At 48.3% G+C, this 25,323-nt stretch overlaps 1 protein-coding gene across 4 annotated transcripts in view; it reads right to left on the bottom strand.

Annotated features, from left to right (window-relative positions):
- Positions 1–5,248, bottom strand: part of FLNB (filamin B) — an 88,015-nt gene extending 82,767 nt beyond the window's left edge. For 2 of the 4 annotated variants that reach the window (XM_086756020.1, XM_086756019.1), the window contains exon 1: positions 5,041–5,248. The gene's annotated coding sequence lies outside the window, so the exon portion shown is untranslated. The remainder of the gene's footprint in view (positions 1–5,040) is intronic. The other 2 variants (XM_086756016.1, XM_086756017.1) reach the window with 1 other exon arrangement.
- Positions 5,249–25,323: the final 20,075 nt, after the last annotated feature.

The following is a 25,323-nucleotide window of genomic DNA, read 5'->3' as shown; positions in this document are numbered from 1 at the left end:
ATGATCTTCTGGATCTATCTCCTCTCTGTTGAACTTTGTATGGAAATCTTTCCTTCCGTTCTGCAGGGACTTTGGCTCTTCTGGCACCAGCCGTGCTGGCTGGCAAGCCCCTGCTGTGACTGTGTCTTACAGCGTCGGGCGGAGCGGGGCGCGCGCCAGCACACCTGTGTTATCTCCGTCTCTCTGGGAGCAGTAGCTGGGAAGGCTCTGCAGCGAGAGCCTTCGCTTCTGTGAGAAAAAGCACAAATCTGGCTGTTAACCCACTGGTGCTGCCAGTGCCTGGCTGGCACAATATCACGCTGCGGCCGCAGCCCGGGAACTCTGTACAGATGGATGAGCTGCGCCCTGCCCTGTGACAGCTGGTTAAGCCCTACCAGAGCCTTCCTCCCACTCCTTCACCAGCGTCGGCAGTGGTGTGTCCAGCCACACACAAACTCGAGGAGGCTCTGGCCCACTCTCTTTCCTACAGTCCTCTCAGCAGCAGCAAATTTTCCTTCTGCAAAGCAAAAATCCTCTCCCTGGTTCCTTGACAGCAGCAAGTTTCCAGTCGCAAAGTGGGGGGCGTAATGAAGTGGTTGCAAACTGGTGAAGTGCAACTGGAAAACAGCTTCGTCATTTGTTCTCCGGCCTAGAAGACTCCAGGCAGGAGAGCAGTGGCTGGTGAAGTTCACAGTTTCCCTTCCCGGCAAATCCCAACCCCTCTGATAACTGTTAGAAACACTAATGAGCACAAAGTCCGTTTAGCCGCTGGCCTTGGAAGGCAAAGGGATGCAGTAAAGGCAATCCCTGCCCTAGAGGGCTCTGCGAAGGGCGCTTCAAACCAGGGCTGGGTAAAAGCCTGTAAATTATCTGAGGGTTAGGAATGAAGCTGTGCACCGCGGTTGTGCCGTACAGCCGGGCGGGGCACGGCGAGGCAATGGCCACCATTGGGTGCCCCACGCGGGACTCAGCCTGCCAGTGTAAAACATTTCACAATGCTGCCAACGGCTGCCGCCAGCCCAGCCAGCCCCTGCCAGCGCCCACAGCCGTGCCCGCTGCCGCGGGACGCTCCCCGCGTGGCCCTGCCATGGCTGGCCCTCAACCTGCCCTGCGCCCCACTCGGCGCAGCGCACCGGCCAGCTCTCCCAGCTCCAGCATGAGGTGAGCCCCCGCGAACCAAGTTATTAGTTTAATTTGATAAAAATCCCCACAACCCTGCAGCAGGGAAATCGCCCGAACCCACCGCAGGCGAAGGGTTCACTCGCTTTCCCTGAGCCTCAAGAACTGCTGAAGCACGGCTGGGTTGGAGGCAGGGAAGGGGATGTGCTGCCCCTGCCGCGGCCTGGGAATATCTCCTAATGTCGCAGGAATGCGGTTATGTCATGGCGAGTCCCCCACACGCCCTGCCACTGCCTCCCAGCCATCCACCAGCCGAAAGCCCTGGGAAGCCTCGTTACTGCCGAAATGGAGGCATAAATTTCTGCTGGCAGGGCTCCTGGCTGCAAAAACTTGTAAGCCGTAACAACTGCTCGTTGCGATGAAGTTCCTCCAGCATTTCCCCTGGTACCTGTCCCATCCATGAGAGCCGTGAGCAGGAGAGGGAAAAGGTTCTAAAAAGCTTTTCATGTTCCTGACGTAGCTGAGCGTTACTGCGGGCGATATTTCTGACTGTGTGTGAATCCTTCCTGCCGAACTCCCTGGCATGACGCACCCACGGGAGGGGAACGCACGCCCGAGACGAGAGCAGCTGAAGTACTCTCCTGCTGAGCTGCTCTTTCTGAAGTTTTGTATTTCTTTTTCCAGCTGAGAAGCTTTATTATTGCAGAAAGAACATGAGATTTTTATGAGTGATTTTACAAATTAGTTTCTCAAATTGTTTGCAGCAGCACGAGAAATGTTGCAGTCATTGAAGTTCATAGAAAGTATCAAACACTCCAGCGCTGCAAAGCTTTTCCTTGTGCAACAGAAACAAAGGAAACTCGCCCCTGACGCGTTTAGACGTCTGACCCTGAAATGCTGCTCATCACCTCTCCACCGTAGCCGCACAGCCACGCGTCCTGCCCTTGTGCACATCGGTAGAACAAGCCAGGAGCCAAACCAGCGCAACTCCAACTACAAACATGATTTTAAAAACAAATTACTAATCATTTCCATTCACTGCATTTAATTGAGGCTCACGCAGAAATGCTGTTCATCCAACAGTATGTCACGTATGAGGAGCTAGAGTCCAACCCAATGAATGAGTCATCACCCAGTGGATGAAATCCCATCTCTTCATGGCTGCTCATAAATAAGACAAGCTCCACTTTATAGTAAGTCATAAGTAAACAATGAACTATATGAAAATCAGAATCAGCTGTGTTATAACTGCCCGGGCATGGTGCCCACACAGAAATGAAAAGCGAATGTGATACCATCACTGTTTGGCTTTGGAGGCTGATTTGGGGGCTGAAACTTTTCATGGGGGTTTTGATGCATGTAGCAGGGCGGTCGGACATGCAGACCTCTGAGGCCACTGCAGATGCCTGTTTGCAATAAACAAACACATTATCCCGGCCGTTACCACTTCTGAACGCAGCCTCAGATCCCGACGGGCAGATTTTCTGAAACCGTCATCTGGTATCTTCTCGCTGCAGCACAACATCTCCCGGCAGTGCTCCCGTGCTCTCACAGCCCACTCCTGCGTTGGTGCTCTCTCCTAGGCCAAAAAGAAGGGCAGCAAAAAGCTGGTCCTTCACCCTGAGACGAGCATCAGTGCATCCCATGCATCCCCCGTAACTGCTACCCTGAGCACAGGGCTGTGTTCACAGAGCTGGCTGGGGATTTTTGGAGGGGGGTTGGTTTGTTAATAACGATTTGAACCAGCATTGTGAGAGAAGGCAGGAAACTGAAGGAATTATTGATCAACCTCTGCCTTGCTATAAAATTGACAGCAAATAAAACTCAACATTTAAATAACTGAAAGCCTGACCGCACCACAGACAGCACAGCTGAAGGGCCGGGTCACGGCGCAGGCTCTTCCCACAAACGCTCCAAACGGGGAAGGCGTTTTATTTTCTCAGCCCCGTTACAGTTGCCATAGAGCAAAGCACAGATGTAATCCAAAGATGTGACTGCAGAAGCCCAAGTCAATACTTTCTGTGCAAGCAGAGCTCCTTCATATACATTCTCTTTCTAACATCAGAAAATGGTTGTACCTTGTTAATAAAGTTCTGTAAATGGATTAATAATTTCCACAAAGGAAAAAATGTAAAACTTGCATCGGCACAATGTTACTTCTAATCAAGTGATCTTCATAATTCTCCAGAACAAACGGAACTTCATATTTTCCATATGTAACCATCTTTGCCACCCAAAGCACTTTGTGTTCAATAAAAATACCAGCTTTCATTAGAGGAAAAAAAACCCTTCTGCTGCTTGGTTTTCCTGGCATTGCATATCTCTGGTTCCCTCACTCAACATGTTTAGAATTAAATCACAAAACCTTAACTCACCCTCTAATGATCTGTTTGTTTCCAGATTCATGTTCCCACAATATGTTTGCTGACAGCAGTTGGGCTCTTTGACAAAAGAGAAGGAATTTTTCCCAACGATGTATATTTGCTTCATTCTGTTGCGTTACAGGGGAAGGGTGCAGGCTGTGTGAGCTGTCACCAGTAACGTGACTGTAAGACCCAATTTAATTTATTTGGTACAAACTAAATGTTTATATTAAGTGTTCTTTGTTCAGAACATTATCGCTTCAACATTCAGCTTTTTATGAAGAGAGCTGTGAGAAAGGTTGAGCCCTATTTTGAAAGGATTTTTAAATTTAGCATTGCTATGAGTTGGAGCCAAAACCCCAACACATACGGTTCTCAGGAGGAGGATGGTAAAAAGCTGCTTGCCTCAGTTTCAAGCACTTCAAAACTGTTCTTTTTGACTTTGTATTATGTGTTAGAACAGAATAAAAGCAAACCAATTCTTGAAAGGATACATTGTTTCAAAATAAATCCAAAATGTTACCGCCTAAATAATGTTGAGTCCAGTATTATGACACTATTGACCCTTGTTCCTTTCTCCCATCCTTTAAACAATCCCTTCAAATTCGTATTTATATCACAAAGCGCTTTGATCTCCAGAGAAACGACGCACACTGGGATGAAATCTATGTGTCCCTAGGCTTTCTGACCCGCCCATGGATGGACGGGCCAGGCAGGCGTCCCCACCCTGGTGCCCACACGCAGCCACGCTCCAGGCAGCAGTGACAACAGGCGATTGCTTAATAAACTGGTGACAGCCGAACACAAAGCAAACCCAAGTCTGCAATATTGGAGAGCCATGGATGTGCTCTGTTTCAAAAGTGAAATTTATCTCGTATTTTTCTGAGTCTAGTGCAAGTTTCTCTGTCAGAAGAATACTGAAGTTTGTTAATGGCATCAATAATCTTATCCCATACAAGCATACCGGAAAGCTGCATCCAGGTGTGGCATTTGCCACCCAGAAAAGACAACAAGAAAAGGGAGAGTGGCGAGGAGGACGGCTACGGCACGGAAAACCCATCTTGTAGCGAACGACTTCAGGAGCCCGAGTTGGTGCTGAGAAGCTGGAAGCCAGACGCAGTCACGGGCTGCGGGGAAGAGCAGTGTGGGGGCGAGGGGTGCTCCCTCCCCAGAGGGAAAAGGACTCAGCCAGAAAGCTGCAGCCAGGCAGAGCCATGCACCAGGGAAATGTAATTGCAAACAGGAGCGACTTAACCTTGTGAGCAACTCACTGTACCCTTTCCGCTTACTACAGTAGATCCTCCACCTCTCTCATGGAAAAATCAACATCAGATGTTTCTCTAAAACACGTGTAATTTAAATAGGAACAATTTCAGGTGGTGGTCCCGCCTGTGACATCGTATCTCGTCACTGATTTCACAGTCCCTGTTTCCTTGGGGGTAATTTGTCCTAGGAACACTGATCCCAAGTTTTACTCCTAGACAGAATTAATGTCTTACTATTACATCCATTTCCACAGGAACTAGAATTACTCTTACTCGCTTATTGCAAAATATTTTAGACACAACAAATAAAATACCTCCCGGTTTATCCGAAGAAAGGAAATCCTTTCTGCAGACTCCCCTCTGCTCCCTGCTGAGATGAGGACTCGGAAGACAGCGAGGTCCGGCAGCAGCGCGCCAGGGTGTTTCTCTGGGGTGTGAAGCCGACCCTCCTTTATTGCAGACAGCAGCTCTGTGACACAGGAACTGCTCTGCTTTGCCAGTGCCCTGTTTTCACAAGGTATTTAACAAATGGGCTTTCAACAGCAAATACACAGGCTGAGATCAGGAAGGCAAATGACCTTTGTGCTTGTGATTGCACGTTCATGTAATTAGGTTTATTTTCCTCATTAACATATAGGTATCCCTTTTTTTTTGTCACCACGCCTTATTTTATTTTAATAGGCTGCTTTATTGTATTCGAAAATGTAGAGGAAAATAGAAAAAAAAATTCCTATTGTTCTCCCACATGTTTGTTTTCACTACAACTGCTAAGAGGAAAAGCCCTTTACAAAAACAGGATACAGCAGACTCCTCTGCACGGCTGCACCGTGCACCCCCACGCACACGCACGCTCCGGGCACGATTGCAGTGGTGATCCAGAGTCCATAGAAAGTCATACATAAATTAAAAATATCAATGGGAGTTTTGTTATCCACTTGGGTGGGAGTAGCGTCAAGTCCCTGCTGAATAAACCCCACCAGCCCGGGCAGGTTCTGCTCCCCTTGGGCGCATTACAGTCGGCCTACGGGCGTTTCGTGTGACGTCAGTTACGCACAAGGAGGGCAGACGGGGACGTCGGCAGGGCAAACCCCACCACTGCGGGAAGGCGTCGAGCCAACGAGCTGCATGGCAAAAGCCATAGCATCCAGCATCCCTTCCTGGCTGTCCTAAGGGACAAAACAGCAGGGACCCATCCAACATCACCTACACCAGGTGCTGCCTGGCCCCAGGAGATGCCCCCAAATCCCCCATTGGCCTTGCTGAGCAGCTGCAGGCTGTCTCTGGGGTGCCCTCAGGAGTGGGGCTCCTGCTGTGTTTCTACTAATGACTTTTCTGAGCTCCCCTCTTATCATATCACACAGCCTCCTTTCCCCTGCTCGGATTATTGCTTCCTCTGCTTGGTTTTCGGATGGCCAGCGGAGGGGTCCCCGGCTGTGCCAGCAGCCCCTGGGAAGGGCGCTGGGGCTGAGGCAGGAGGACTGGCAGGCTGCGCTCGCTGCAAAGCACGTTCCTGCGGGCTGTTGTTACAGAGAAAATTAAAATTGCTGTTTCCTTTCTCCCCACACATTAGCATTTGGAAGAGTTAATGCTTCCAAAAAATAACACTGACTTGCCCTTCGTGATACAGAGAATAAATCAAACGCAGTTACCAGGAAATCTGCATTTCTGTAATCAAGAGCCTCATCTCTGGCCAGAAAACACCTTGTGGGAATTTGGTTGTAGCGACTGGGAGGCCAGTAAAGAGCAACCTGAGCTCTTCTGACTCTGAAACACGGCGATTGCAATTCCACTCGCCTGGTCAGAAACCACTGCTTAGCAGCCATCCGCCCGGCAACCTCCTTCAGACACCATCCCGCGATCAGTTTAATTAAAAATAAAAAGTCTCAGATTTTAAGGAAATATATTCTGTTTTCTTTCTAAGGAAAAACATGGAACGCCATAAGGGTTGAAGGTATTCTCAGGACGTGTGGAACAACGTACTACTTCAGTTTTCATTTAATAGGGATGTGGTTCTACTTGCTTTTCTTTGAACTAAGTGTAATCCTTGTTTCTTCACCGGAAATTATTGTGAGTTTTGATTCAGCCTTGATTTCTGAACAAGAGGAATTATTTATAATGTAAAATCATTACATTTTACAATGTAAATAATATGATACATGTTTATGCAAATCCTAGGTAAGACTGCACCACTTTATTACTGCAGAATAAACACCTGCATTACTGACAGAGTGCCTTTGAACCAGTGAGTGTTTGCTTTTGCTCGGTAAACTGAAGAGCCAGGGAGACAACACAGATCTAGCACAACAGCCTATGCCTGATATTACTTTGAATCAAACCACGATGTTTTCAGCTCAAGGGAAAAAAAAAAGCCAATTTCTATTTATACCGAGATCTTTCGTTGTTCAGAAACTGTAAACCAACACACCACACTTTTTGCATTTATTGGTAAATAACTGTCCATCATTAGAGGACAGGATTAAAGAATATGCCCATCATTCCCTCCTCATCAGGGAGAAACAAACCTACAACGTCCTCCCCTGCTGCATGCAAGGAGCTCAATTACAAAACCGTGTTGTTCCCAAAGCCTCAGGATCTGCTGCCTGGCAGTCCCAAAAGGCAAGAAATTGCGCTTCCCCAGGCGCTGTTAGGACAAGCTCGCTTTGAGCAATCCCCTCTGAAGTGGATTGGGACAACCCTCCATCCCACGGACCATCGCGCCCCGCCATTGCCCCAGCCCCAGGGGTCCCATTGGAGCTGAGGGCAGGTCCCGCGCGACACCCAACCATGGCCACCCCTCGCACTTACCGGCCACCGCTCCCTGCCAAGCCGATGGATGAAACTGCCGGGCTTGGGCTGGGAGCCGCTGCTGTTCCGGCAGCGGGAGGTCACCAGGCTGCTGGTTTGATCTTCAGTTCATTTTCCATCTGAAAAATTTAACTCCTTCACGCCCTGGAAGGCAAAATATCGTCAGGGCTGGCTGCGCCTCCGTGCTCGTCCCTTGCCAGGGACTCTGAGCACACCCTTGCGCCAGGCTGCCAAAAAACAGGATGTGCACCTGAGTGCAACCAGGATGTGAGGGGTTGGCGTGGGTGGTTTTTACTCTGAGACTTGGGGGTGAGTTTGCTGCAGAGAAGCCCATGGTGAAACCTTCCTCTTAACAACTTACACCCCCGCCAAGCCCCATCCCGAAGCTTCCCATATTCCCACGCATTCCTGTGGCTGCCCAAATCCCCCTGGGGACCCCAGGGGCTTATGCTTGGGAAGGGAAGGGGAAAACCTTTGACAGCACTTTTTTGCCTTCTCATCAAGCCCCTGGGAAATCGCAGGGGGTGGAAATCCCTTCTGGCAGAGGACAAACCTGGATCTATGAGGACATGCTGGGAGGTGGCCCTAAAACATCCTAGCCCTGGGCCTGCAGCCAGGAGCCGCCAGCCTGGCCATGCCCCTTCCTGGGCACCCACCTCCCTCCTTACTTTGATCAGAGAGAGGTTCCCAGGGATTGAGATGGGCTTTGGTGGGCCAGCTCAAGATGAAATTGTGCTTGCTCATGAAGGAGCAGAAGGAAGAAGATGCCCCTGCTTAGCCCTCGCAGCCCACTGGGTTTCCAGTTCCCTGTGTGCTGGCACTGGCCCCGCAGACAGTGCCACCAAAACACCCAGGGTGGGGTAGGGCCAGCCACCAGGAACTCAAAATACTGCTGTTTCCAGTAAGATGCATAAAAAGGTTACATGATGATGTCAGCCCTGACCTCCATGTTCCTCTTGCACTGATCTGCTGTACAGCTGTTGAGCAATGGAAATGCCTTCTGCGTTTTGAGGTGCTGCTTTCTGTCCTCTGCTGCAGGCTTGCCCTCACCTTGAGCCACCACACGTGCCCCACACAGAATGTTCAGAGTTGGAAAATGGGAATTTTGGGGCTCCTGTCCCCCAGGAAAGCCTGGAGCTAAGTCTGGCCGTGGTGAAGGGTTTTTCAAACATTGCTTGCTAGGTATGAAATCATGGCTCGATATAAACTCTGCTCTCGGAGCTGCTGTCACACATGGCTGTGGTGGCAGCCGGAGGAAAGGGACAGGCATGGACACATCCCAGACTCCTCTGCGGGAGGACATGCTGGGTGGGCAGGCTGCAGGTCAGGCCGTCACGGGAACGGCCATGCATGGCATGGACAGGAGCATCTCATGGGGCTGGCAGGAAGGCAGCAGGGCCAAGCCGCGGTGGACGGTGTCTCACAGACCCAACGCGCAGCGGGACATTGCAGTGCCCTGTAGGCACACTGCACACTGGCCCAGGCAGCACTGCCACGCCTGCTTAATCTCCGCATCCTTTCCAGTGCATCAGCCCACACACCCGCAGGAGTCTGTACTGGTCCTCGTCGCTGGTGACGAAGTGCTCAGAGCAAAGGACAAACACAAGGCTCCTGCAACCCATGGCTCCAACATCAGCACGTCCCACCTTGCACCCTGCATCTGGGCTTCGCTTGTGAGCTCCCTGGGGCAGGGGCTTTGCCTGGGCCCTTGAGTGAATCTGATGCATTTTAGCATAAACATTACACAAATTTATACAAATAACATGAACCTCAGCCAGCTGCTCCAGGGTGGATGCACCCATCAACGTCTCTTCCTCCCTGGGTGATTCCCAAAGGACTACGGGTGCACGCCATGGCCAACCCCCTTGTGCACCCAGGCACCCCAAGCTACACAAAAGGCATCTTCTGTCCCCAGTAATAGGAGCCTCGATGAAAGAGAAGCCCAACTAGGGGGAGAGAGAGGGGAGAGGTGCCTCCCCGCCCTTTTTCCCCACAGCAAGAGACTCTGACTGCAGCGCTGTAATTCCAGGTGACACACAGCATCCTCGGGGCTTCACCGCTGGCAGCACGCGAGACGACGGCCGGCACGTACTCCCCGCACAGACACCCTTATCGAAGGGCTGTGGCAGCTCTGCAGTCACCCCTGAGATCAGCCCCACTACATGACTTGACTTAAAGGCCAACATTTAAGGTATTTTCTCAAGCCTTGCTCAGGATAGAGTGCAGCTTTGGGGTTTTTCATTTCAAGTACGAAAAATGTAGTTAACGGATAATGACGCCTCTCGCTGCAGCGCAAGCAAGAAACCTTTCTGTGTTTCATGGCTGGTTCCCATGTCCTGAAGTACAAGAGGGTTTCTGCTTTCATTACAAAACACATTTGTACTCCAGCCTGAAAGCCCTTCTCATCTGGGAGCTCTCTAGCGGCCAGCAGTCTCTCCTGCATCTGGTGTTACTTAGCCAGCAATTTTTCTTCTGTGCTGCCTGGGGGCCAAAAGCACTCCCCAAAAGGCAAAACACGGGTTAAAATTGTTTAGAGAACAAAACTCTGTTAGAACACTTTATTGGAGTCCAGGGAAATTACTTTTAAAATACGTACACATAATGTTAGCAGCAATAATACACTTTTTTTTAAAGTCCACCGCAAAAGCAGTGATGTTTTAGAGCAGAGCCAGTGTTTCAAACCCATCTGTACGGAGATCACATCAGATGCACGGTTTACGGTTCCACTCCCCGCGGTGTGAAAGAAAATAGGCTGCTAACCGTACTTACCTTCAGCTAACGCGTTCGCTGAACTTGGATAGTTCGGTTGTGTAATTGCTTGAACTCAGAAAGCTTCACTTTCACACAGAAAGCTAAAACCGGGTTTTTTTTTTTTCATTTACAGGCTTCTCAGCTTGTATCAAAGCCATCCTTCTCAGTCCTGCCTGGGTTCTGCCACTATGATGCTTAAACCTGTTACATTTAAGTTATTACAAGGTGATACATTAACCTAGGAGGTGAACAGTGAACACAGGGCCTGTCCCAGCAGCGGCCTCTCAGCCTTACAGCGCAAACGCTGATGCTCGCCTGCTCGACATCAACCTCCACCTTCCCCTGGGGCTGGGGGGACAGAGGGGCACCGGCACAAGGCAGCTCGAGCACCCCGGCCACCCTGGCCTTAGAGCTTGAGGGGGTTCATTAAGGAGTTGCATTAAATGCTGGTGATTTCTCAGCTGACAACAGAGAGATTGGGTTACCTCCCCGTGCAGCTCTCCTGGGCAGAAGCAGGGTCTCCTATTTTTCCCTCCCCAGAGGAGGGGGCCCAGTGGGCTGCAGGCGTTCGGGGGGGCAGTTCAAGGGGGTGCAGCCCCGGCTGATTTGGACTCTGCCCAGGGTACGCTGGCTACAAGCACGTTACACATCACTTTGCTTACGGCTACCTGCCATTGACGGCATTTTCTGGGGGGAACGGGAGCTCCAGAGGACCGTTCCCATCGGCTGGGGTGCAGGGACAGGCAGCGCAGTGGGGATCTGCTGGCACGGACACTCTAAAGCTAGTCTGAGATTTACACATCATCTTGAAAAAAAGGGTGAAAAATACAAATGATAAGAATAAAACAATGGAATCTGAGCAAACAACATTAATGGACTTTTGCCTAATTTCTTAAGCAAGGTCCTATGTTTATAAACTGAAGAGAAACATCCAGAGGTTCCTAGTTTGAGATCTCATTTCCTTGTTAATCAGAAACACACCCTGAACACTTCATCTCTGTTTTCAGATGTTGCCTTCTCACAGAAATGACGATCTAAAGCATTAATCTTTTTGTTTAAAAAACACCTTTTCATTAAAAAAGTTATGTTTTTTTTTCATTCTTACTATAGCCCTACATTTTAATCTTTTTATCGCTTTTTATATGGGAACAGGCATTTTTATAAACTTAGTGAAACCTTTCTTAGAAGGGGTGGAGATATGAAATATTTCTAAGATGGAGTTTTCTTTGATTTCCAAATAATTTTATTAAAGTGCTAGAAAGCTGTGGAAAATAATCCCAGTGAGAGAGAAGTAACAGAGAGCCAGGTTCTTCCTAAGCCTCCGAGACCCTTTCAAGTTCGTCTGAAAACCTCACTGTTAATCAAAATAATTGCATGAGAACCAATCAGGAAATCCCGAAACATTCAAAATGAAAACTTGTCATTCCAAATTCACCATTGTGGCTAAAAACCAGATTATCTCTGTCAAAAGCTGTGGGAAAGTTTGCTTTGTAGCAGTAGGGGCAGAAATAAATATTTGCCCAATATGTTTTGTTTATCCTAAAAACATACATACATGTGCAGCGCTTCAATTAAACACTATTTTCTTTTCCCCCATGTGCACATCATTCGAGCTGCCCATGTGGGGAGCTTCTAAAGTATCTCTCCCAGGAGTCAGGGCCGTGGCTGGACGCCAGCGAGTTACTCAGGCCGTCATGCCGCGGCGGGGCAGGTTGGACTGCTTTGAATTTTAAGCCTCATTTCTTCGGTCTCACCTCTGAGTCCACTTAAACATAGCCAACTCCTTGCTGTAATTTAAAGCAGACGCACAAAGTGCCACTGAGAACGTACCTGCACACATGTCGTTATGTTTGCCTGTAAACTCCAGGTGTATCCGTGATCTCCTCTTGCTGAGGCACAGGGTGAAGGGGTTCGGGTGCTGACAGGATCTGTTTCACCAAGACAACATGTAGATTCCCCAAATTGCAGTATTTAAACCATTTAAGAAAGTGCAAGTTTTCTTGAGGAAGACTGGTGCTGGGGATGACTGAGCTGGTGGAAGAGCTTGACCCCACGTGGGGACTGGGAGTGGAGACCTCCTCTGCAACATCCCCAGCACCTGGTTATACCAAGATACCCAGCACCACGTGGCCGCCCCACGTTGGCCTTTGCCACCTCGGCTACCGCCAGCGCTGCCGTCGATCCCCTTCCCTCCTAACCAGGTCCCTGGGGGCTTCTCTCGAGGGGGCCCTTCACTTCCCAGGGGTTTAATATTTTCACCAATTTCAAGTGAAGTGATTGCTCGAGCTAGGGCCCGGCTCTCTTGGGGACACCAGGCTAAAACAAGTGGTTCAAAGCACAGCCCCTTATAGCCCTGCAGTGCTCACCAGCTTCTCCTGGACGTACCCTGAGGACGAAGTCCTCTGCACTCTTTTGCAGGGATGTGGTCAGAGTTACGGATGTGGAAGGTCTCCAGTCTGAGCTCTCTTTTGTAACAGCTGTTAGCAAAGTTAACGATGGGCTTTGTTTTGAAAATAAGGTCTATACTTACAAACACGTAATTTAAAAATGCAGTTGTTTAAAAAAAAATAGAAAAATAAAAGTAAAAAAAAATCCAGCCCAGTGGTCCAACACTCCTGGTCCACTCTCCTGTGGTAGCAACATTCAAATAGGTGAAGAGAGAAGGAAAACAAGGGCTGGGAAAAGAACAAATGGTCGCCACATTCAAAAACACCTGCTGGAAGTGACTGCAGCAGAAAACAGTTCAGAATATTTTGGTAAACACGAGGATGATGCCCATAACCCACCACTGCTCCTAAGGGAGCTGGGGACCTCTGGATGCTTCACCCTGGGGACCCCACCGGAGCATCCTCTGATCCCGCTGGCACCACATGAAAGCACAACAATCCTTTGTGAGGTACAAAGATTCTTTCAAAACCTCTTCTTGCCTGAAACAACTCACAACTAAACAAAAGTCTGGCTTATTTTGTCTGGATTTAGCAAGTCTTGGCTCTTCATCATCTCAGGAGATCAGGGTCTTGATGCTTCTCCCACTCGAGTCATCAGGAACATTGCCAGGAGCTCCAGACGGCAACCAGACCTTATCCTCCATGCTTATCTGTCGAGCTGACACCTTTTAATTTCCTAGCATCTATTGTAACAATAAATTTGCCAGAGCTGAGCATTGCTACAAGTAGAGCAGGACAGGCAGCAGCTTTCTGCTGCCGCACAGGCAGGTGACGATGCTCGGTCACCACTGATGTGGGTCCCTCCGAGCTGCAAAACAAACCCTGTGCTGGGACCCCCTGTGCTGGGGGCTGAGCTGGAGAGGCCACCTGGGATGCCCCAGCCCTCCAGCTCCGGCCTTGTATTTGGGATTTCTGTTGCCTGGCCATGGGGCAGCACCAGGGTGTAATACGTGTTTTAGGAATGAGAAATTCTGGCATTTTGCTCGAGCTCTCCCGTTCTCTCTCCCGGCCCTTCCAGCGCAGTGAAGGGCTGGCTCACCCCAAAGCGCTGTGGCCAGGACCGGCCGGGCCCATGACAGCGCATGAGTTTGCACACAAGCACCGCTTTTATGCGAGGAAGACAACTGGTTTGACACAACGCTCTGTTTCTGAGTAAGAAGCGGTGGCAGCTACAGGCTGGCTCTCCACACTGAATTTAATTTTCAACCTGTTTCTGTGGGATGTAGCAGTGAATTTTTGTAAAACCATGGAAGCAGACACATCCTGTGTGCGTCCTCTCATGGGACCATCACTTCTGCTGTCAGACACCAGCGGCACTTCCAGCCCTGCTGTGCTGCGGCGCCTTGCTGCCATCACCAACCGCTGCTGCGGCCGCTGACCCCTCAAAGCCAAGTGACAGCTCTGACCGGCTACTTACGCCTCCACATACTCAGCTACGGGTCCACCCCAGCAGAACGGGCAGAGCTACCAGTAGCAGGCACCTTCCTCCCAGCCCTTGGAAGAAAAGGAGAAACCCAAAGGGAGTCAAGGACACCTTCAGAGAGGAACAGACACCAACGGGGAGCTGCGCCGGGAGGGGAAGAGGCTGAGGAGCAGGATTATAGATGAGTAACATGTGCGGTGTAATTAATCTAGATTAGTTTTTATTTTATAGCATTAACAGCCCGCAGTCACAGCATGTGGTGATCTGGTCCTGCGAGTTCCCAGCCTTTACAGGGCTGGGCCAGATCACTCGGCGCTGGGAGATCTCCAAGCACGGCGTCAGCGCGCAGGAAGCAGTGCTGGTGACTCACCGGCTGCATGCTTGCTTGGAGACTAATGAACTAATACCCGGCATTCTGGCCCTTTCCATGGCCCCCTTCCATTAATCTTCTGGTTAAAAAGCGCAGCAGTCGCTCAGAGGGGAAATTCCCATAGAGCAGGATTTGTGCCGGCAGCCCCCCTGCGCTGACCTCCTTGGCAGCCCCTGCGGAGCCAAATGTCCGACTCCTCCGACCCAGCAGCCATGCTCAGGAGCTGCTGAGATTTAGGGCTCTTCTTCCCAATGGCCTTTGGAGGCTGGATCTCCTGCAACGCATGCCAGGTGATGGGGTTTGGGCTGCAATTTGTGTCTCAGGGACGAAATACAGAAGCAGGGTCTCATCCTGGTGTTGGGCAGCTCACAATGACATCTTTGCTCCCATAAAAGGTTGACTTTAGCATTTCCAGCAGATTCCACCTTCTGCAATAGCAAGTTGCCTATCTGAAGCGCTCGCAGTCATCCTCACCACCCTCCCAGCCTTCTCCCCATACAAACCCTGGAGATTTGAGGTTTTATTTTCCCCGGGTTACAAATTGCCACATGCTGTCCATAAAAGCCCCACATACCTCTTTTGCCTGCAGCAATAATAGAGCTTTTCCAGCCTCAAAAAACTGAAGCACAGTTAAAAATTGGTTCTTTAAACTCCTGGAGACAAGAGCTGCACAGCGCCACAAACAGGAGGAAAACCTCAGATCTTGGAGACAAGTCCTGCTAGTGAGCAAAGTGCGACAGAATTTGATCTGTGCTTCCCTTTTTGTCCAGGACAGAATGTATTTACCATCATATCTTCATGTGGAAAACTAAATCATCCCAGGGATGGCACAGACCTGCTCCAGAGGCTTTGCAGCCTTGGGGAGTGGGACAACCAGTGCAACCAGGGGCTGGGGGTCCAGTTACCACACAGCTACTTTACTGCATCCTTTCACTTTATTTTACATTTCATATTTCCTCAATATAATAGAATACAATTTATTTTACATAATCTACACAAACTATATCACAATGCTTTACAGAGCAAAGCATGAATTACATGGTAAAAACCGGGAGAAAAACGATGAGGTCCTCTGCACTGCCAAGCCCCCTGTTTTCTCCCTGTTGGGTGACCTCCTGGGATGCCCTCAATCTACTGGCAAACTCCCACCCAGCTGATCACTGGCCCCGAGGTGAACCTGGCTCCCCGCTCTCCAGAGCAGGGGCAGGGTTGGAGCCCCGCTGCCGCCAGCCTGAGGACTTGTCCCATGTAACCTCCCCTTGTTCTTATCTCCATTTTTTCACAAGACAAAAAGCAGCTCTTCTTCTTTTGAGCAACGTAATTACTCCCAAAGTAATTACTGCAAACTCGGGGGGGGGAACCCACCTCATTCTTTTCTCCGAGCTATTTTTTGCATAGCACATGGGTGGCCCCAGATAAACCACTGGGTTTGGCAATGCTGTTTGCTGCATTTATGAAAGCTGTAAATCCATCACAGCTCCCCAGTAACAGAGGCAGGGCAGGAGGTGGACCTGTCTCCTCTGACAGTCTCTTTTTGTAGCTGCTTTATGAACACAGTTAGGAAAAGCACTCACAGCCACCGCTCATGATGTTACGGGATATTGTACGCAACGTTTGATTGATGACTGCCAGGTCTCTAAGACCGAGCAATGAGAGTACCGACAAGGGACAAAGGGAAGGTTTTGGAGGCCGGGAGGGAGCGGGGCGGTGGTTAGCAGGAGCTGCCAGGAGTTGGGGGTCACACACACATGGGGAGATTGCAAGGACAGAGAGAGGGAGAGGCACCTTACTGCCAGAAGAACAGTTTTCAGATGGATCCCCGAAGTGGTCCCAGTAGGAATTCTGAAGAAAACACACGCACCCATGCAAATACAGACACGCGCAGCAGCAAAAGGAAGGTACTGGCTCCAGCTTCCCCCAGCGCCTGCGTTACCGCAGAACATCCCATTGTGAGCAGGGCGCTATTTTAACAACTATTTTTAATGAGTAATAAGAATAATAAACCACCGATTTTCCATTCTCTAACCTAATGGAATAAATGTATAAATTCACAGCATCTGTACGTCACGTCCAGAAACTTCCCCAAATATGGAAAAATCAGGATCCCTTCCTGAAAGAGCAAAATGGAACACACCCATGGCAGAACTGATGACAATGGGCAGAAAAAGAGCAAAGAAGGCCTGTAGGAATAAGTTTCTGTACAACACTTAAATTAGAAACATAGGTCAAATGTACATTTGATGGGTAGGAAAATAATGATTAGTGGACAAGAAACCAGAGAGTTTTCCTAACTTGAGAGTCTGCTTCCTCTCCTAATCCCTTTCATTCCACTTCCACATCAGTGAATCAGACTTTGACCTAAAACCTTTGCAGCAGGAGAATTAGCCAAATGCTTGAATTAAATATTGCTTATAAAAAAATCTATTTCCTTTTCATAACAGCAAACTTTCCAACTGGGAAAAGAGTTTGGGGCCCACATGCTTTCTAAGTTTGTAGAAATAGAAGTTTCTCTCTCTTGCATCCCATCCCTCATAATCTGGAAAAGATACATGCCTTACACATTGAATTCTTCTCCAGGAGAAACTCAGCAGGATATTTGCTTAACCAGGAGGAATTCTCTACATCTAAACGATCCTTGAACGATCTCTTCTTTTTTGACCACATTTCCTGTAGCCCTTGAAACCACTTTAAGTACAGCAGGTCTCTGCTGACCCCGGTGGCTGCCGTTCGGCGTTCCAGGAATTCCTCCTGACCAGGATGCAGAGCATCTGCTGTGGCTCTCCTGGGCCCAGCAGTCAAGGGACAAACCTACCTCAGCCTGACTGCAAGATCAAGTGCTACCATGAGGTCATTCCAGCAGAAAATAAAAATAAAATTAAAAAAAAAACCAAAACAGACCCTGCCTGCATAACAGCACTTACCAAGAAACTCCCAAAAACCCCCAAAAAAACCACCCCATATCCCTCTCAATTTTATATTACATTCATATTATATAGTTATAATCTCTGGAGCAGACCAGCAGTGGCTCATTGAGTACACACAAATTAAGCCTACACAACGGCCTCGCGAACAAAATGGACACACTGCCAGGTTCCACGTGGCCACGCTGGCAGAGGCAGGTGAACTACAGCTCACAACATTTTCAAAACCAGACTAAGACTTGGGGGATAGGAGAGGGTCCTGCCCAACTAACTTTGCTTTTAATCAATTGAGGTACACGAACTTTCATCTCTAAAGTTTGGATGTGATGCATAACTGATAGAGATGGTAACTGTAATCTCAAATACTAAAATAGCAAAGTGTTTACTAAATAAGTACTGGCTAGTCCATACAAAGCTGCTCTTCCGGAGAAGGTTATGATTATAATTAAAAAAAAAAAAAAAACATTCAAAGCCTAAACAGAACTTTGGTAACTGCATTACGGTCCCGTTTTCTTCATCCATCAGTCATCGCTCTTGGCTCAGTTTATGAGCAGCAGTCGTTTCTCAGACCATGGAAAGGAGGTTGTATCTTCCCTACAAGCGAGCAGAAGACCATCGTGTTTAACTAACGATGGAAGCTTTGCCTGTGGAAAATGTAATAATTTAAGTTTCCATATTGGTGGCATAACTGGAATATCTAAGTAATCGCGTGAGTGTTTTCTTGGACTAGTTTTAAGATTACTGCATAGAAGGAAAGGCTTTGAAGTTCTGGCAAAAAATGAGAACTGGAACTGGTGGCTTTATATCCTGATGGGCCTTTCAGGGGCCATGGGCATATATTTAGAGCAGCAATTAGGTCAATTTTTCTGTTGTTCTAGAAGAACAAGAAACATTTCTACATTTCTTGAGAATTCTTCCTTAATGAGAGAGAAAAAGGAGGCAACTCTCCCTGTGTCACTCCTGACTGGTAGAGGGTGGCTTTACATGATGCAAATGCCCAAGGATGGGCTCAAGGAGCACACGCAGTCCAGGGCCCACTCCTACAAAGCAGCAAATGCCAACAAACTGGCAAGCACTGTGGACTTGAAGTGAGCCTATGGATCTGGTCTGCGTACCTGCAAAGACATCTTCCTGTCCTCTGCACTACGCAGGCATGCTCCAGCCATGGGGAGGATGTCCTGCAGACCTCATCCTACAAGTTTCTCTGAACTCCTCTCTAGGGCCTTATGTTCGTGCAGGAACACGGGGCCACGATTCAAGGCAAGATCACAACACAGACCCTCCTGAACAACCCTGATGCAGCTGGCTCTCTATCAGACACCTTTCACTGCAGACAGGATCAATTCCTACCTGCCATGTCCTGCTGCCTCCATAAAGCAGTTAAGACACATACAGCAAACTTCATACACAAGTTATTCGGTGGGTAAACAATCACCAGTGGACAAGGCATTAATAAAAAAAAAAAAAAAAGAAGGCAAAAAACTAAGCCTAGTATGGCACCAGTTAGCTTAGAATATTCTTTTTGCTTTACCCCTCTTGCTTCAATTGGATCAGTACTTTTTAATATGATCTTTATCACATCTTATTAATGAAAGCATAACTCAGTTCTGTTGAAGCAAAATAGATTGCATCACAAAATATAACTTCCCAGGATTTCATGCTCATGGCACGCTAAGTCACGCTGATTCCTGTTCTAGATGTGCAAATGGAGATGTGCCGAGTTTTGAAGGACACAGAAGATCCTGCTAAATACCCAGTAAACAGCCCTTCTTCAGAAAGTGCTATATGTAGATATGAGGACCACTGAAGTAGTATGGAAAACATAGACCGTATCCTAAGGCAGTGATGCCTCAAACATGTGCTGAAGCCCATAAAAATAAGTTAAAGGCTGTGTTGACAGACAGGATGAAGGGAAAATCTGTTTCTGGGATTAGTAGTTACAAAAGGTCTTCCAGATTTTGGAGCAATCACAGGATGAGATTTCCAGATGGCTAACCAGGATCTCAGTAAGACCAGGGAAGAAACACGCATCCATAAAGCTACCAGGCACAGCAAATTTTCTAGATAAATGGTATCTCAAGGGTACTCTTGAGAATCGTCACACGAATTGTGGCACCCAAAATCCTCTCCAAAGGAGGGCCAGCCTCTCCAAAACTGGTCAAAATCTCCCCACCTTCCTGGAAGCAGGAAGAGTGAAAACTGCTTCATGTCAGCCAGGACACCAGCCCATAGGCTGGGCAGACTCATGCAAATAGAAGGGGAAATGCTGAGCCCTTTGGGGAGGATTTCTTTGGGGCACTGCTGCAAGACCGACAATGCTGGACCCAGCGAGGAGCTGACGTATGTTTGCGAGATGCCCTAAAACATCTCACTTCAGCCCCGACGCCGGCTGGGCTCATCTGCTTTTATAAAAGCTGCGGTTTTGAGATGAGGGTGAAGACACCCGACAAGCTCAGGATGAGGCATGAAGTGCCATCAGGGAACTACTGCTCCCACAGGGAACTGAACAGACAGAACATCTGCAGATGCGGTCTTCCACAGGTTTTAGTGTGAGACTTGGGCTTTAGAGCAAATGAAACATGGCAGGAGCCATAAAAACCAAGTTGCTGGCCTCCTCCAAACAACTTGGCAGCACCAGAGCCCTTCACAGGGCCAGACACCAGGCTGATGGGTCAGTCCCTGAGCGCTTCCCCGCTCCAGCTGACAGCTTGGCAGCGTCGTGAGTGGCAACAGGAAAAAGGCAAAGACCAGATGAGAGAAATCAGGGATCTGACCCAAAAGTCTGCTGAGCCAGTCCTGGCTGCAAATTTGTCTTAATTTACTGAGGAAACAACTCAGAGAGGAGAGCAGGTATGCAGGCTCAGGATACAGCTGGAGGGTGCTGGGACCATGGCACCCCCCCATTTATGCGGCACAACTTCTCCAGCAGACAGGGGTCCTGCTCCTCATTAACAGCACCAAGCAAAGTCCGGTGTCCAGAAGGAAAGGGGCTGAGGCCAGGGCAGGGGGGGTGGCAGAAGAGCTTTCTCCTAAGCTTCAGGAAAGGAGAGAGGTAAAGGCAGGGGCGTAAGGATGAATGAGCCTCCTGAGGGCATGAGGTCAAGTTTGAAAACAAACTCACTGAAAACAATCACTAATGCTTGCTAAACACTTTTCCATTTTTTTAAACAAACAAACAAACCAACCCAAACAACTTTCAGTCTTCTGTCCTTGCACGACCAGTGCAGAAGAAGTTGCTCACTGACAGTGAGACGAGAGGCACGCTGAGACCATGTCCCTGCACACAGGCAGGTGCTAGGAAACGGGGAGCATCTGTCTACTTTCCCCATGGTGATTCACTACAGGACCAATTATTTTCAGTAAATATGGCACAGAAAATCCAAGTGAGGAGAACCCAGGGTTTTCTCCCTCCAGCAGGCAGCAGACAGACCGGTGTGTTGCTGCCAACGTGCAGCTTACGCAGAGGTGGAGCCTGCCAGTCTGCGGCTTTCCCCTTCGGAGCGAGTTATCGCCCATTCAGGTACAAAACAGATGCAAAACTCAGCCAGGCCAGTGCACTTGGCTGCTCGCAGGACGTCTTTAAAAGCTGAATGACAAGCTGTAGAGCAGATGTTCACCCTTGGCAGCAACTACAGCCATACTGTGGTGTATCGTTTTGCTTTTTCAGCTCTGGCCAAAAAGGATGCATATTTCCTCCACGCTGTGTTATGTAGAAGAGACTCAATCTGAACGTGGGGATATTTTCTGACAGACATCAGCAAACTTCTCTGGTAGGAAACCAAGCGCTTTACTGGCAGTTCATCAGTGCCCTGAACACCACCACTCGGAATGACTAACACATTGAATCCCAGAAATGAAACAGTGGTTACCGTTACTTTATGGTTCAGGCATCGTTTACAAAAGGCTTTTGGAGGAGTGCAAAAGCAGATTTCTGGAGGAAGCTGGAAGAACAAAAGAGCTGCTTGTGCTTTGCCTAGCACTCCCCAGCAGGCTGCAAGCACCAATTTTCAAATAGTTCAAAAGAAAAAAAAAAAAGTGAGTAATTTTGCTAATAAATTACAGTTTGAAAAGGAGTAAAGTCAGATTCACAGAGCTGATTTGGCTCAGGATACAGCGTCTTTCTTAAATACGCACACTTGAAGATGAATCACATATGTCTCATTAGGACACTGTTCCTAAAATTTGCTCTCCCATAACTGTTTAAGGTTCCCGTTCTGCAATAAAAGATGATGTCATTATTTGTATTAATAAAGGTAATGGTGCTCAGATGAAATCTAGGAAACTAGTCTCTTCCCTCTTACAAGCTTTGTTACCACGCTAACTTTCTTACCAGGTCAGAGAGTGTAAGAACTGGCCAGGGTATAAATAGAAACAGAAAGATGAAAAAGGTGCAAAAGTACCCAAAACACATACTTGACACACATTTCTTTTGTTTTTAGAAAACTGGCTAAAGTAAAAGTGATATAGTTCTCATCTCCCTCTGTCCATATCAGGGAGATTAAACTTCCGCACAGGAGAGCTGCAACCGAAAAATATCGCCATTATACTAAGCACAAAGAGCTTTTTCTTGAACACCGAGCATGCACGTGGCCTCCCCTCTCCCCCCCAGCTTACATTTTATGAGATTTTGGACAGTCAGAGCAAACTCTCCTTCCATATGTTCAGGATGTTAAGATTTCAACCTCCTTGCAGCAGGAAAATAAAGTCATCTTCTTTGTAATGCCACAGCACTGAGCAGACACACAGCACTCAACCAGTAACGCATGAACTGATCTCTGCCATTGCTGAGAACTGCAGGGATCCCGTAGCAGGTCTTGCTCCTGTCATGTCTGCAGATGCTCTGTTAAGGACTCCAGGGACATAGAGCAATTACTAGGGTTTGTTTCTGCTTTCCAGGAGCAGTTCTGTTTAGGAGAGAATAGAAAGGGATTATTTTTACCTTATAGTTTGGACTTACAGGGTGTGAACTGAATTTTTCTTCCCACAGAGATACATCCTCGTAACAACGGAGTATTACAGCGCCTTGTAACGGGGGTTCCTTCTGGGCAGCACACACAGTCCCAGGGCTGTCGGGGGTGGAAAGCAGGGCCCAATTAGCAGCGCAGCTGGGGGCTGCAGAGTCAAAAGGACTGCTGCACTTAGGCCACACACTGAGGGCTGCCTCAAGTTTTTTTCCTTTTGTTTTGGGGGGCTTTGTTGGTTTGTGGTTTTTTTTTTGCTTTGAGTCTGCTATACTTGACATCTGCTTCTGGTAAAATTAACAAACTCATTTTATTTAACATTAAACGTAGATTAAAACAGTACTGTGAACTGCATTGTCTGAATCTCTGGGATTGCAGGAAGTATCTATGAAGCATTTTCCACTTGCATGTGTATAGAGAACAAAACATTTAAGTGAAGATAATATTTTCCATATATATTACGTACATTATTATATACAAGAGAGAATCAGACAAAACAAAACTAGAACAAAGATTCTTTGAAGTTTCAAAAGAATCTTTGTCTATCAGCCATAGGGATGGCTTCAGCAAAGCTCCATGGATGAGGCATGAATGAGGCGACAGATGCATCAAAGGCATCTCACTCGAAACGCACAATTTAGCCAAAGCAGTACCAAGACCACGCAGAGGACGTACTGACACCAACATCATTCCTCCTACAGCAGAAGAGGTCCACAGATCTTACCTTCTCCTGACGTAGTCAGGCACAGGTCCACCCTTCATTGTGCCCTACAACAAGTTCTGGCATTGGACCAGCAGAGCCGCTGTTACTGGGGCTGTGCTCACGCCTGCAATGGCCCCGTGCCATCACGGCAGCGTACGCATCTGTGCTCTGCAAGATGAGCTCCACCAAATCTACCCCACAACATTTCCTGCAGCAGCAATTGCCGGGACAGAAGTCTTTGCTTGCTGGAGACCTCAGTGACTAGAAGGGTGCCTCTAATTAAAACCACCAGCACCTAACTGGCAGCTACTTTCTTTATTGTTCACCTGCTTAATGCTGCAAGGAAGGCTCCACGCCATCTCCGTGCTGTTGCAAAAAGCAGATGTCTTCTGCGTTCGGGGAGAGGGAAGCCTGCGGGCCCAGCGCACATGTGGCAGTGGAAGGTGCTGAGCTCGCACGGGCAAGAGGAAGCCTCGGGACACAGTGGCCCCACAGGTCAATGCCAGGAAGGGAAGAAGAATGGAGTAGGCTTCCCCCGAGGTTCAGGCACAGGGCAGGAAGGCAGATCCTGTCTCCAAGGCCCCTCTCTTGCACCAAAGCCAGGCAGGGCCAGCTTCTCCCTGCACGGGGCAGCTGGTGGCTGGAGGCTCTCCACCACCATGCCAGTGAGGGAGGGGGCAGACAGGAACAGAGAAGGTGGAGATGCTGTCTCAAGGCCTGAACAGTACTTTTCTCCTCCGAGGTAAAACCCAGGAACACCCCCGATCTTCCCAGACCTGCTTACTTGGCCCTTCCCTTCCTGATGGCCTCCCAGCCCCACGCCTGTCCTTGCATTGTGTGGGAACTTTCCCCAAAATGCACTGTTTTCCCCTCATTTCCTTCCTCTCAAGACACCTGGAACTTCCTCCCACAGGCTCCAGCCACCTCACAGTGACAGGAGCCAGGCCGCGCTTCCCAGGGCAGCGGCTTATTGTCTATGAAACCAAAACACCACACAGTGCACGGGGCCGCTGAGGTGGCGCATTCGGAGACAACACAACTCCGGATACGAGGGCTTTCACATATGGGAGATGACAAGTAACTTACTTCAGCAAAAATAGCCTGACATATTTGAGGAAAAACAGAAGCAGCAACTACCTCCCTCCAGAAGGCCATAGAAGTATTTTCCATCATGAAATATGTGAGAAAATGTATTTGAAATTTGTATTTTGACATTTCAAGCTGTTAGTAGAAGCTCCTTGCTTTAGAGAGTCAGTTTTGCATGCAATGAGCAATGCAGCACAGAAAGAAAAGGAAAAAAAAAAACCTTTCCAGCTTCAATGTCAGTTTAAAAGTTACTGGGAGGCAGCCAATACATTTGGGGAAGCTTTTTAAACTCCCTCTTGCAAACTAGGAGATGCCTCAGCAGAGATCTGTGAACACAGCAAGCACCGCACATCTCAACTCCAACTTACCCTTCCAACATGCTGAATTTTAAGAGCCTGGCATAGTTTTACCTGAACCTCTCCCCTTAAAACTGCGTTGAGAAGCACAAAGCTTCATCCTGCTAAGACAGACTGCATAGATAAGTTGAGTTTTATGCAACGCTCTGGTACACCAACTTATTTCTGCTACAGTGTTCTGTACGGATCTCTGAAGGACTGGCTTTCCCTTTTTTGTATTTCAGTTGTCCTCTTTTTACCTCTTTTCATCTTCATTAGTCAGAACCAGGAAGGGTGAAGTGGTGGTGTCCCTAACAAGAGTTAACAGGATGTGACTCCACCCTGAGTCACCATCCTCTTTCTCCTCAACTGGAGACGGCTGCTCGCACCTGGAGCCTGGACATCTATGGTAACACTCATCAGGACAGACAGACTGCTTTCTGAGCTTGCTCTTCAGAGGCTGCAGGATGCAACCTTCACATTAAACAGTTATAACTTGGTATCTTTACAGTATCTTCACAACCAAAAGGACTGAAGACCTCCAATATGTGCTCAAAATCTAAAGAATAATATAGCAGTTTTCTGATGAAGTATCACAGCCAGCAGGATCTAGCCGAAGCCCTACTTACAGTACAAGAAATTGAAAAGTTAACCCACATAGCTGCAGGATAGGACTAAATGCTCAATTATTGTTCTTTATTTTAGAATAAAAAACTTAACATGCTTTAATAATCTCCAGTGAATTGTATTTCATGGGACCTGGAAACCATTTACATTAAATGAACACCACTGTTA

This window comes from Chlamydotis macqueenii, chromosome 10 (assembly GCF_036417535.1).
Source record: "Chlamydotis macqueenii isolate bChlMac1 chromosome 10, bChlMac1.mat, whole genome shotgun sequence".
Lineage (NCBI taxonomy): Eukaryota > Metazoa > Chordata > Aves > Otidiformes > Otididae > Chlamydotis > Chlamydotis macqueenii.
The sequence above is the reverse complement of the archived record's forward strand: the minus strand, read 5'-3'. Positions and strand labels throughout refer to the sequence as shown.